Source organism: Bos grunniens, chromosome 8 (genome assembly GCF_055505025.1).
Source record: "Bos grunniens cultivar Pamir isolate PY7600 chromosome 8, Bosgru_T2T1.0, whole genome shotgun sequence".
In the NCBI taxonomy this organism is placed as follows: Eukaryota; Metazoa; Chordata; class Mammalia; order Artiodactyla; family Bovidae; genus Bos; species Bos grunniens.
The window spans coordinates 70,609,360-70,622,089 of NC_141172.1; positions in this window are offsets into that span (position 1 = coordinate 70,609,360).

Genomic DNA, 12,730 nt, shown 5'->3' on the forward strand with positions numbered 1-12,730 from the left:
TTACTTGTATTCTGCCCATTCTGCAAGGTTGTTCTTCCTTGCATTACCAAAATGTGTGACTGAGCCTATGACAAAATGAAGATTAGGTGACTTGAAATAATTGACCAAATATATAGTTCTACATGACTTCCTTGATGGTTAAGTTGGTAAAGAGTCCGCCCACAATGCAGGAGACCCCGGTTTGATTCCTGGGTTGGGAAGATCTGCTGGAGAAGGGATAGGCTGCCCACACCATTATTCTTGGGTTTCCCTTATGGCTTAGCTGGTAAAGAATCCGCCTGCAATGTGGGACACCTGGGTTCAATCCCTGGGTTGGGAAGATCCTACATGATATCAATGATAATAGTGTACCTCTAGATATGTGAAGAAGCAACAAGAGAGAATCTTTTCCTGGACCATCACAGACTAGTCAGACAGGTGGTCCAGAGACTTTTGGCTGTTAACAAGGCCTAGTCCAGTAATGACACATTGAATGGTTTATCAGTAAAATCCTGGTCTGACCTAGGAATGAGCATTTGTAGGACTATGGGACCAAATAGTCACGAAATGCCTCTCAAACCACGGTCAGTTTTATTATCATGATCACAGTCGTGTCTGACTTTTTGTGATCCTATGGACTGTAGCTCGCCAGGCTCCTCTGTCCATGGGATTCTCCAGGCAAGAATACTGGAGTGGGAGAAGTGGTTGCCATGGAGTGGACAGAAGTGGAGAAGGGTTGCCATGTCCTTCTCAAGGAGATCTTCTCCAACCAGGGATTGAACTTGCATCTCCCGTCTTGGCAGGTGGGTTCTTTACTACTAGTGCCACCTGGGAATCATAGTGCCCTATGATCATGAGGGGACACTGAAAACTAAAAACTGCCTCTCTAGTTCTACAAGAATTAAATCAATAGCCACTATTGTTGTTGACCTTTAACACATCCTGAAAGGATTTCAGGGCAGAAATCAGGAATGAAGCATAGTGTACTCTGGGAAAACTTATAGAACAAGCCTTCAGATAGTTAGGTATTTTCAGAAGAAAAATTTATAGATCAAATTTCTTGCATTGTCTCATACTTGCAAAAGCACTGAAGACATTAATTAAGACATCTGTCCCTTGCAGCTAGTGGCAACTTTCTACTGAGATGTGTGCTTGGTTGATGTCCCCTTTCACCAAAATCACATATGTGCTGGCCTCCCCCTTATCTCTTCAGAGAAGTTTCTTAGAGTTATCTGAGAAACCTTTCCTGGGATATAGTCCTCAGTAAGTTCCCAAATACAACTGAAATTTATAGCTCTCACATGTTTTTATTTCAGCCAACACTATCGAAGAACCAGCTTTTAGTGTTGCCAGTTTGGTGTAATGTTCTATTTCACGGTCTTTGACTTTGATCTTTATTAATTCTTTTGATTTCCCCGTTTTGCATTTAATTTGCTCTTCTGTTTCTAGTTCTTCATGTAGAAGCAAAGGCCATTGATTTGAGACTTTAAAAAACACATATATTTGTGTGTGTGCTTAGTAATAGGAATTTCCCTTTAAAAGTAATGTCATAGAAGATGATGAAGCAGGAAGCATTGGGAACCTTTGTCTCCACCTGGACAACAATAATACTGGCAGAAACTGTCTGAAATAAATCTTTTGAAATATAGAAGACACAAATAACCAAAATAAGAACTGAAACTAACATTACTACTGACCTGACAGAGATAAAAAGATTGTAAGAGTATGCTATGAATAACTATATGCCAGCAAATTAGATAGTCTAGAAGAAATGGGCAATTCCTTAAGACACACAAATTAACTAAGTTGACTCAAGAAGAAATAACAAATCTTATCATATATATAAAATGCTAAAAAGATTGAATCAGTATCCATAAACCTTCCAAGAAAGAAAAATCCTGTACTGGATGGCTTCACTACTGCATTCTAACAAACATTTAAAGGATTAATACCAATCTTTCTCTGACTCTTCCAAAAAAAATTGAGGAGGAGAGAACATTTCCCAACTCATTCTATGAGACTAGCATAACTCTGATTGCAAAGCCAGAAGACATCACAAGAAAAGAAAGTTACAGTTCCATATTCTTTATGAATATTGAGGTAAAAATCCTGAAAAAAATATTAGCAAATTGAATCCAAGAGCACATCAAAATGATTAAACACCATGAGCAAATGGAATTTATCCCAGGAATGCAAGTGTTAACTCAATATAATTAAGAAAACACAGTTAATAGAATAAAGCAAAAAGTCCACATGATTATCTCAACTGATGTAGAAAAAACATTTGGCAAAATGCAACATACCTTTAATGATAAAAGCTCTCAAGAAAGTAAGAATAGAAGAAAAATTTCTCAACACAATAAACAGTATTAAAAAAGTTTATTGAAGTATTTGCGTTTAAAAAAACAAATTTTGTGTTAGTTTCAGGTGTACAGCAAAGTGTACAGTTATACATATATTCGTTTCTTTTCAGGTTTTTCTCATATAGGTTATTACAGTATATTGAGTAGAGTTCCCTGTGCTCTACGGTATGTCTATAAACAGTATTTATGAGTAACCCAAATCTAACACAGATGAATGTGCTTGCTTTCCCTGTTGTTATTCAACATTGTACTGGAAATTCTTGCCAGGGTTTCTTATTGTTCATGTTAACTTTGATTATCTGATTGAGGTAGTATCTGTCAGGTTCTCCACTGGAAAGCGAAGGAACTCCTTTTAATAATGTGTGCTTTGAAAGAAAGTCATTATGTACAGTATACATTTTCAGAGTGGACAGTTACGTTCCATCCCGTTGGGAGCAGAGTGTTTCCATCAATTATTTAGAATTCTTCTGTGATTTGTCTATTGTGTGTGTGTGTGTTGCTCAGTCCTGTCTGGCTGTTTGCGACCCCGTGGACTGTAGCTTGCCAGGCTCCTCTGTCCATGGAATTCTCCAGGCAAGAATATGGGAATGGGTTGCCATTTCCTTCTCCAGTGGGATCTTCCCAAACCAGGTCTCCTGCATTGCAGGCAGATTTTTTACCATCTGAGCCACCATTATCTCCCATTTATTGATTAATCAATTGATTGATTGCCATCCATGTGGCCCCATGGATATATTATACTTTGGATTATAACTCAGTGTTACTTTATTTTGTTGCTCAAAATAGCAGAAAAACAGTTTTGGTATTTTTTCAAAATTTTTGGTATTTTTTCCCAAAAACCAACCATTATTTTTTCAAATATTTTTTTTCCCTTTTCTTCCATTGAAGGAACAATATGCTTATTGAAAGTGAAAGTGAAGTCACTCAGTCATGTCTGACTCTTTTCGACCCCATGGACTGTAGCCTACCAGGCTCCTCCGTCCATGGGATTTTCCAGGCAAGAGTACTGGAGTGGGGTGCCATTTTCTTCTCCAAGGAATCTTCCTGACCCAAGGATTGAACCTGGGTCTCCTGCATTGCAGGCAGATCCTTTACTGTCTGAGCCACCAGGGAAGCCTAACATGCTTATTAGTCCAGTTAAATTTGTCCAGCTGTTACTCTTTCCCCCTTTTTTTCTATTCTCTGTGTTCCTTTTAGTATAGTTTTCATTGCTATGTCTTTAAGTTCTATAATCTTTTATTCTGCCATATCTAATCTCCCATTAATTACATACAACATATTTTATAATCTCTGACATTGTACCTTTAATCTCTAAGCATTACACTTATGTACTTCTTGTAGCTTCCATATCTCCACTTAACTTTTTGAATGTATGGAATACTATTACTACCTTCATGGGTCCTTGTCTACTCATTCTAACATCTGTGTTAGTTTTTGTTAATTGGTTTTTCTTCTCGTAAGGCATCACATTTTGGGTTCTTTGCATGCCTGGTGATTTTTTTATTGGATTTAAGACATTATGAATTTTACCTTGTTGAGTATTGGGCATCTTACAAATATTTATATATATATATATATATATTCTTAACCTTTGTTCCAGGACACAGTTGAGATACTTGAACATATTTTGATTCACTTGTGTCCTGCTTTTAGGATTTGCTAAGCGGCATAAAAACAAAGTTTGGTTTAAGGCTAATTATTTCACACTACTGAGGTAAGGTCCATTTGAGTATTCTACCCAGAACCCTGTGAATTATGAGGTTTCTCAGTTGGCTGTTGGAAATTGGCAGTATTCCTGGCCTTCAGTGGGTCCTGGGCACATTTTCCCTCAATTTTTTAAGTTCTTTCCTTAGCCTCAGGTAGTCTTGTCACAAGGATCAGTATTCTGTTGAATGCTTAGTGGGGACCCTCTGTAGATATCTGAGGTTCTTTCCTTGTGCAACTCTCTGTTTTTTGATATTCTGTCCTGTGAAGTATAACCAACTTAGATCAGTTTCCTAAATTCTAGGAGTCTTTTGGGCTCTGCTTAGGCTTTTCTCCCTCCATGTCATGACCTGGAAACTGAGGATAATATACTGGGGCAATGGTAGGGTTCACTTCATTTCCCTCCATCTTTCAGGATCATTGTCCTTTATTACATAATGTTCAGTTTCTTGAAAGGGTTTTTCTTTTTTTCTTTTTTTTTTCATGTTCTTTGTCTTTTTGTTTTGTTTGGTTTGAGTGTTTCGGGCAGGATGTTAAATCTTTGTTACTTTATCTTTGATAGAACTTGAATATAATTTTCTTATTTGTTAAGTATTTGCACATAACAGAGAACTTAAAAAGACATGCTGCAAGCAAAAGAGAACATCTAAGCCTTCAGTTAGCCCTTAGGTCATCAGTTCATGATCTCTGAGGGAGAAGATCACATGGACAGGCCAAAATCTCATTATAAGAAAAATGAGAAACTTCCTTCACATGAAGCAAGTCAGTATGAGCTGGTTTAGCTGAGAATAAAAAAATATTCTATGTTTTCAAGAAGAATGGAATTGGTGGTTGATGTCTCCCTCTATATTGTAGGGTTGGCCAAGATTATTACGGCATTAAAAATTGTTCTGTTTAGACGGAGACCGAAGGCAATGGCAACCTACTCTAGTACTCTTGGAAAATCCCATGGACGGAGAGCCTGGTAGGCTGCAGTACATGGGGTCGCGAAGAGTCGGACATGACTGAGCGACTTCACTTTCACTTTTTACTTTCATGCATTGGAGAAGGAAATGGCAACCCATTCCAGTGTTCTTGCCTGGAGAATCCCAGGGATGGGAGAGCCTAGTGGGCTGCCATCTATGGGGTCGTACAGGGTCGGACACGACTGAAGTGACTTAGCAGCAGCAGCAGCAGAGGTTGTATGTGTATAAAATAGGGTTGCCAGGTTCAGCAAATAGAAATACAGAGCATGTCTATCTATGGAGAACAGTATGGAGATTCCTTAAAAAAACTAAAAACAGAGCTACCATATAACTGCAACCCCACTCCTGATGGGCATGTATCTGGAGAAAAACATGTTCCAAAAGAATACATGCGCCCCAGTGTTCATTCAGCATTGTTTAAAATAGCCAAGACATGGAAGCAATCTAAATGTCCATCAGTAGAGGGATGGATAAAGAAGATGTGGTATATATACAATGGAATATTACTCAACCATTTAAAAGAATGAAATAATGCCATTTGCAGCAACGTGGTGGACCTATAGATTGTCATACTGAATGAAGTCAGACAGAAAGATAAATATCGTATGGTGTCTCTTATATATACAATCTAAAAAGAAATGATACAAAGGAACTTATTTACAAAACAAAACAGACTTGCAGACTTAGAAGAACAAAGTTATTGTTACCAGGAGGGAAGGGATAGTTAAGGAATTTAAGATGGACCTGACATACTGCTATATTTAAAGTTGATAAGCAACGAGGACCTGTTGTATAGCAGGTAACTCTGTTCAATATTGTGTTGCAGCCTGGATGAGAGGGAAGTTTGGAGGAGAAGGGATACATGTGAATGTATGGCTGAGTCAATTAGCTATGCACCTGAAACTGTCACAATATTGTTAATTGGCTATACTCCAATATAAAATACAAAGTTTAAAAAATAAAAAATGAAATTGAGAGTTCAGAAAATACAGAGCATGTTTAAATTTGAATTTAAAGTAACAAGAGATAGATCTTTACTAAGTATGTCCTATGTGTAATTTGGAACATAAACTAAAAAATTATTAAGTGTTTATCTTAAATTTAAATTTGACTGTATGCCCTGCATTTTTCCTGCCAACTCTAGATAAAACTACTCAGTGAAATTGGGAGAAGAACCCAAAATAAGTCAGGGTGAGCTGAGTTAGGAATCAAAAATCCTGCTGTGACTATAATCATAAATGGGTTGTCATTGGCTTAGGTCTTGGGATTAGTCTGGTTTTGAAAGAAAGAACTGAAAACTAAGTAGCCCACAAAGCTCTCTTAATAATACGATCCCTTACATTTATATAACACATATACTTTTCCAAAGTACTCTCACAGTGCATTCTCTCACTTTATCCTCCAAACCACCAGAAGTTCAACTCATACTATCCGTAGTTTGCAACCAGAAAACCCAAGGGCTAGAGAAAAGACACAATGGACATGAGTTTGAGCAAACTCCAGGAGACAGTGAAGGACAGGGAAGCCTGGTGTGGTGCAGTCCGTGGGATCGCAGAGATTCATGACTGAACAACTGAGCAACAACAAGAGAACAGAGACTTTTCTGAAGTCCCCAAATGAGTTAGTATTAAATCAAGACCTATGATCTTTTTTTTTTATGCTTGTAAAGGAGTTGACAGTCTTAAAGTAGAGGTGCCAAGATTCAGACTGTGTGTGTGTGTGTGTGTGTGTGTGTGTATACATGGACAAATAGTTGTGACTGTGTGCCATTCCTAGCAAGGGAGGAAGAGGTTAATCTGCTTAATAGGTTCCTAATTCTGTGAGTTTAAGCCAAGCAACTCTTCCCATTCCCCATTTCATAGCTGAAATTTAATCAAAATCAGTGCTGGCCATCAGAGCTCAGGTGAAGGCAGCTCTTTGGGTCATACTCATTTGTCTTTTGTTCTTGCTTCTCCTTCTGTTACTGCCTCTCTTTGCCTCTTAGCGTTTGGAGTTATCTCCCATATCTGGATCCACAGAGACAAATTTCAGGTTCTTGGGTTTCATTGCTTTCATCCTTAAGATACAATTTGACTTGCTCTCACCTACTGCAGCCATGGAATTAAAAGACACTCTTTGGAAGAAAAGCTATGACAAACCTAGACAGCATTTTCACAAAAGCAGAGACATCACTTTGCTGACAAAAGTCCATATAGTCAAAGCTATGATTTTTCCAGTAGTCTTGTGTGGATGTGAGAGTTGGACCATAAAGAAGGCTGAGAGCCAAAGAATTGATGCTTTCAAATTGTGGTGCTGAAGAAAATTCTTGAGTCCCTTGGACTGCATGGAAATCAAACCAGTCAGTCCTAAAGGAAATCAACTCAATATTCATTGGAAAGACTGATGCTGAAGTTGAAGCTCCAATACTTTGGCCACCTGAAGCTCCACCTGATATGAAGAGCTGACTAAAACACCCTGATGATAGGAAAGATTGAGGGCATAAGGAGGAGGAGGTGATAGAGGATAAGATGGTTGGATGGCATCACTGATTCAATGGACATGAGTTGGACTGGTCGGACTGAAGGACAGGGAAGTCTGGTGTGCTGCAATTCATGAGGTTGCCAAGAGTCGGACATGCCTTAGTGATTAAACAACAATACCCTCTATTACTTCCTGGTCCTGCCATCTTGACTGAACTCCAGGTTTCTGAGATCCCAGCCTGCTGTTGACTTGATGAGTTGACATTTTAGCCAGGGTGGGGCTTTTGGAGGGAGAAGGTGGGTAGGAATCTTGAGTTGTGAGGTGGTGCTTTGGCAGTAGTCGATTAGCTAGAGATCTTCAGAAAACCCGTCTGTTGGTTGTTTCTGAGAAGTATGCTGTGCTGTTCTATATTTACTTTTCATCCTAGAGTGCTATGACACAGTCCGTAGCTCTGGCAGGAACCCTCATGGTGACTGACTGTAAGTGTTGACTTAACCCATGAACATAGGGCCTCGAAAGATCATTTACCTCTTAAGCTGCCAGCAAATGTTTATTTAACACTTTAACTAATCTGTTTTCCATCTCTTTCTCTCTTGTTCTGCTTTTTGCTCTCTCCCCCACCCCTTTCTCCCTTTGCCTTCTACCCCCACCTTTCTCTTTCCAATCTAGAACTATCGGAATTGAAGTAAGGAACACATTGCAATACAGAAGACACAGATCCATCCAGTAATATGTTTTACTCTGTTCCAGTTCATATCACTTGTGCCAAAAACCCGTGACTAAGCCATACCTGAAACTATCCCTACTAACAAGGCGTTCTCATCAACTGCTTTGAGCTAAGGATGGAATAAACTGGCTTCTTGCACTGGAAATTTTCTACTGACCCTGATACTAAGAAAAAATACAGCAATTAGGGGTCATGAAGTGATCATTTGTATATTAGTCAAAGAAGCCCCCTTTGTCGACCTCCAAACCTAAAGATTTTAGGAGAAAATGATACAAGAGAGCCCCAACGTTGTGTCTTAATATCATGCGCTTTGTTTTTTTAAAAATAATTTTATTTATTTCTGGCTATGCTGGATCTTCATTGCTGTGTGGGCTTTTCTCTATGAGGTTGATGTTAGTGAATTCATCTTACAGATGGGGAAACTGAAGATTAAAGAGTTTAAAATACCTTGTTCAAGTTCAAACAGCTAATGAATGGCAGAGCTGGGATTCGACGTGATTCTCAGGTGGCCTCAACCTGCAACAGGTTGGAGCGGGGCTTGGGTTCCCAGCCAGAGACTGAGGCTAGGTTGTGGCTGTGAAAGCGCTCTATCCGAGGTACTAGACCCGTGGTCAGTGAAGGGTCCTGGCCTTCAGTTTTGCAGAAAAGAATTTCCACCAAGATGGAAAGTAGTAAGGTAAGTAAAGTATTTATTAGGAGGAAAAAAGTGCAGTACTTGTGGATAAATGCACAGGGAGATTCACAGGGGGAGTCCCTGAGTGGCACCCACGTGGCAGTGTAAATTACTTATATGGGGCATTTCTCCTGGTTTTCCTTCGGCCAATCATTCTGATTTGCCTGGTTCACAGTCTGCATTTAGTATATCTCAGGATCCTTTCATGTGTGTGCATGCATCTCTTAGTCAAGATGGATGTTACTGAAAAGCTGTCTGGTAGAACATCCCTTGTCATAACTCTCCTTTGGCCTCCAAGGAACCTTTCTATACATGTGTGGTCAGGGAGGTCTCCTGACTTTGATAATGAGAAATATGGGGTCTGGGTAGGGCCCAGCCTTATCGCCTTAATTGTCCTGCTGTTCTCATCTCGGAGTTTCGGTCAATAGAGAATGAACTTCCAATTGCTGTAGTATGGTCATGCCCATCTGCCTCCTGCCTCAAACTGTTTTGATTGCAAAGCCTATCTGTGGTATTTCCTCTGCCCTAATACCATGGAGGCAGAATCCTGTCTGTTGTCTGGTTTGGGGTGACAGGAAGGGACTGGAAATGAAAGAGAAAAGTAAAAGCTTTAGATGTTGAGCAGTCAGTGGAATGAAGCAGCTACGAAAGAACTCAGCAAGGGCAAGGATAGAACTAGAGAGTAAGACAATCACAATGAGTGAAGCTGGAAAGCCTGATGCTTCTTATATTTTGAATTTGGGTCCCATGGTTGATGGAGAGTGGTCTGATGAGGGAGGCTGCAGATTGGGGTGGGTCTTCCCAGTCATGCTTTGACTCTCACTCCTGGATCTGTTCTGCTGATAATGACCACTTCACACCTGACTTGGCTCCAGACCCCAGGACAACTCGCCAGCCTTGGTCAGCACAGGGCTGACCACAGGGCTCACCCCAGCCTGTATAGCAGGACCAGGCAAAGTGGAATCAAAGACCGTAAGCCTATGAACAGAGGTGACAGCCTGGGATTTTAATTAGGCATTAGCAGGTTTGTAGAAAAGGCATCTTTTTCATTCAAGGAGTCCTTTTTACTATTGTGAGCAACCTACCCTGGTTGGCAGCTGTCTAGTTTGCATAAGCTTGAGGCTGGCCTCAGATAAAATTGTGCAGGTGATGTTAGCCCCATGGATGCTCATATTTAGGTTTTCTGACTTCCTCTGCAGTTCCTTTCTCAGGAGAAGGATATGCCTCTTCCTTCTCCCTCTCCCCCCATCATGTACTTCCTGGCTGAGATGTGAAATGGAGTCCACAGATGGCTTGGAGGAGCCCCAGTGGTCTTGAACTTGGCTCTCGAAGCTGGAACGGGAGGATTCCGGCTCTGCCCTGAATGGCTAACAAATCTCAGCTCTGCTTGTAGGGCTCAGGGTTGCGTTGTTCTCTGCTTCTGGGCTTTAGGCAGTGTCTTGAGAACCATGTGGCTGCAAGAGAGGAAACAGGTGGACACCATGTGGGCTGGAGGAAGCGCAGGGTCACCAACTCCCTCTGAGGCCCTGGAGGCAATTGCTCCCTTTGGAGAATGGTGTGTTAAATCATCAAGATCACTGAAATGTCAGGCTGCAGAGAGGAAAGTTAGACCGGGGATAGCTAGGTTTGTGACGAGGAACCAATTTAACACCAGTCAGGGTCACTTTTCAGTTCTCAGTGATAAGTTAGATGTTGGAAGAAAAGCATTGTAATTGAACACTGTAATTGACACCAGGCAGATTACACTGCCCTCTCTGTCTTGGTAGTGCTTTTCTAGAGCCATGTTACTGGATAGCTGGAAAAGACCACCTGGTCTCTTGTCTGGTGCTGAAGGGGCTCTCTGTCAATGTTATTGAATCTCACTGGATTTTATGGGCAGAGTCCTGAATGGCTCAGTGGTAAAGTATCCGCTTACAATGCAGGAGACACAGGAGATGTGAGTTCAATCCCTGGGTCAGGAAGATCCCCTGGAGAAGGATTGTATAGCGGAGGGCAGTCACCTGCCCGAGCTTGTGCTGTATATTAGTACTGGAGGAGTGGGTCCTAAGCAAGGATGTCTTCCCTATGAAGGAATGTTGAATTCTGCATCTGCCTGTAAATCTGAATCTGTCATAAATATGATTGCCAGAATGAGTCAAGTGGATCAGTCAGTTCAGTTCAGTCTCTCAGCAGTGGACTGCAGCATGCCAGGCTTCCTTGTCCATCACCATCTCCTGGACTTTGCTCAAACTCATGTCCACTGAGTTGGTGATGCCATCCAACCATCTCATCCTCTGTTGTCCCCTTCTCCTCCTGCCTTCAGTCTTACCCACCATCAGGGTCTTTCCCAATGAGTCAATTCTTCACATCAGGTGGCCAAAGTATTGGAGCTTCAGCTTTAGCATCAGTCCTTCCAATGAATATTCAGGACTGATTTCCTTTGGGATTGAGAGGTTTGATCTCCTTGCTGTCCAAGGGACTTTCAAGAGTCTTCTCCAGCACCACAGTTCACAAGCATCAATTCTTTGGTGCTCATCTTTCTTTATGGTCTAACTCTCGCATCCATACATGACCATTGGAAAAACCATAGCTTTGACTAGACGAACGTTTGTCGGCAAAGTAACGTCTCTGCTTTTTAGTATGCTGTCTAGGTTGTCATAGCTTTTCTTCCAAGGAGCAAGCATCTGTAAATAAGAATTTCACACTTCACAAGTTATTTTCCTATGGATTTGTTATTTAGAGATAATCTATCTTATTTAAAACATCCTTCACAGTAATAAGCATGTGGATCTCTAAGCCCCTCTCCCTTAGCTTCTCTGCCAGGTTTTGGTTTTTGGTGTTTATTACTCTACACACATTGCATATTCTATGGGATCTACGTATTTATTGGGGAGGCAGGTAGTTTAATAGAAAGAGAAAAGGATGAGGAACTGAGCAGTCCTGGGCTTCAAATCTTGTCTCCGCTACTGATTAAACAGATAACCTCTGGCTGGTTACTTAATTTCTCAGAATTTCTGTTTTCCTATCTGTGAAATGAGAGATAGGAAGGACAGTTTTCATGGGTTACTATGAGGATTAAACTGGATAATACATATAATACATGCTTAGCCTGGCATCTAGTGCCTAGCAAGTTCTCAGTTAAGGTTTTGTGTGAGTGTGTGTTTATGCTTAGTCTGTCTGACTCTTTGCAACCCTATGGACTGTAACCTGCAAATGGACAAGCTCCTCTGTCCATGGGATTTGTCAGGCAAGAATACTGGAGTGGGTTGCCATTTCCTTCTCCAGGAGATCTTCCCAACCCAGGGATCAAACCTGCGTCTCCTGCATTGGAAGGTCGGTTCTTTACTACTGAGCCACCTAGAAATCCAATAAATGTTATTGATATTTAAATCTTAATTTGAACAATACTCAGCATTAGTTTTCTTTCACTTGTAGGATATTCTGTTTTCAAAGTGAAACCTCCCTATCCATTCCCCTCCACCGCTTTTAAAATAAATAACCAAATAGCCATTGCTTTGTAAAGTTGAATGTTCATATTGGCTGACATATATGGAAATACACATCTGTATTTTAAATTAGATCACCTGGTGTTTATAGCCTCTCTAGGGTATACAGAGGACTTTTACATCAGTTTAGTATTTTTTTTTTATAAGCTCATTAGTTTTCACAGCATTCTTATGAGACAGGGATTAGACATATTGTTCATGCATTAATGAAAGTACAGAGAGGTTTCGGCACTGGTCCAGAAAAAACCCTGACAGCCAGAAATAGTGTGGCCATGTCCATGCTGGAAACTCAGCACCATCTTGCTCTCAGCTGACGGCATGCTCTGTGTTCACGGCTTTTCTCCTCTGCTTGTGTTGTGTGTATTGTAGGTCCT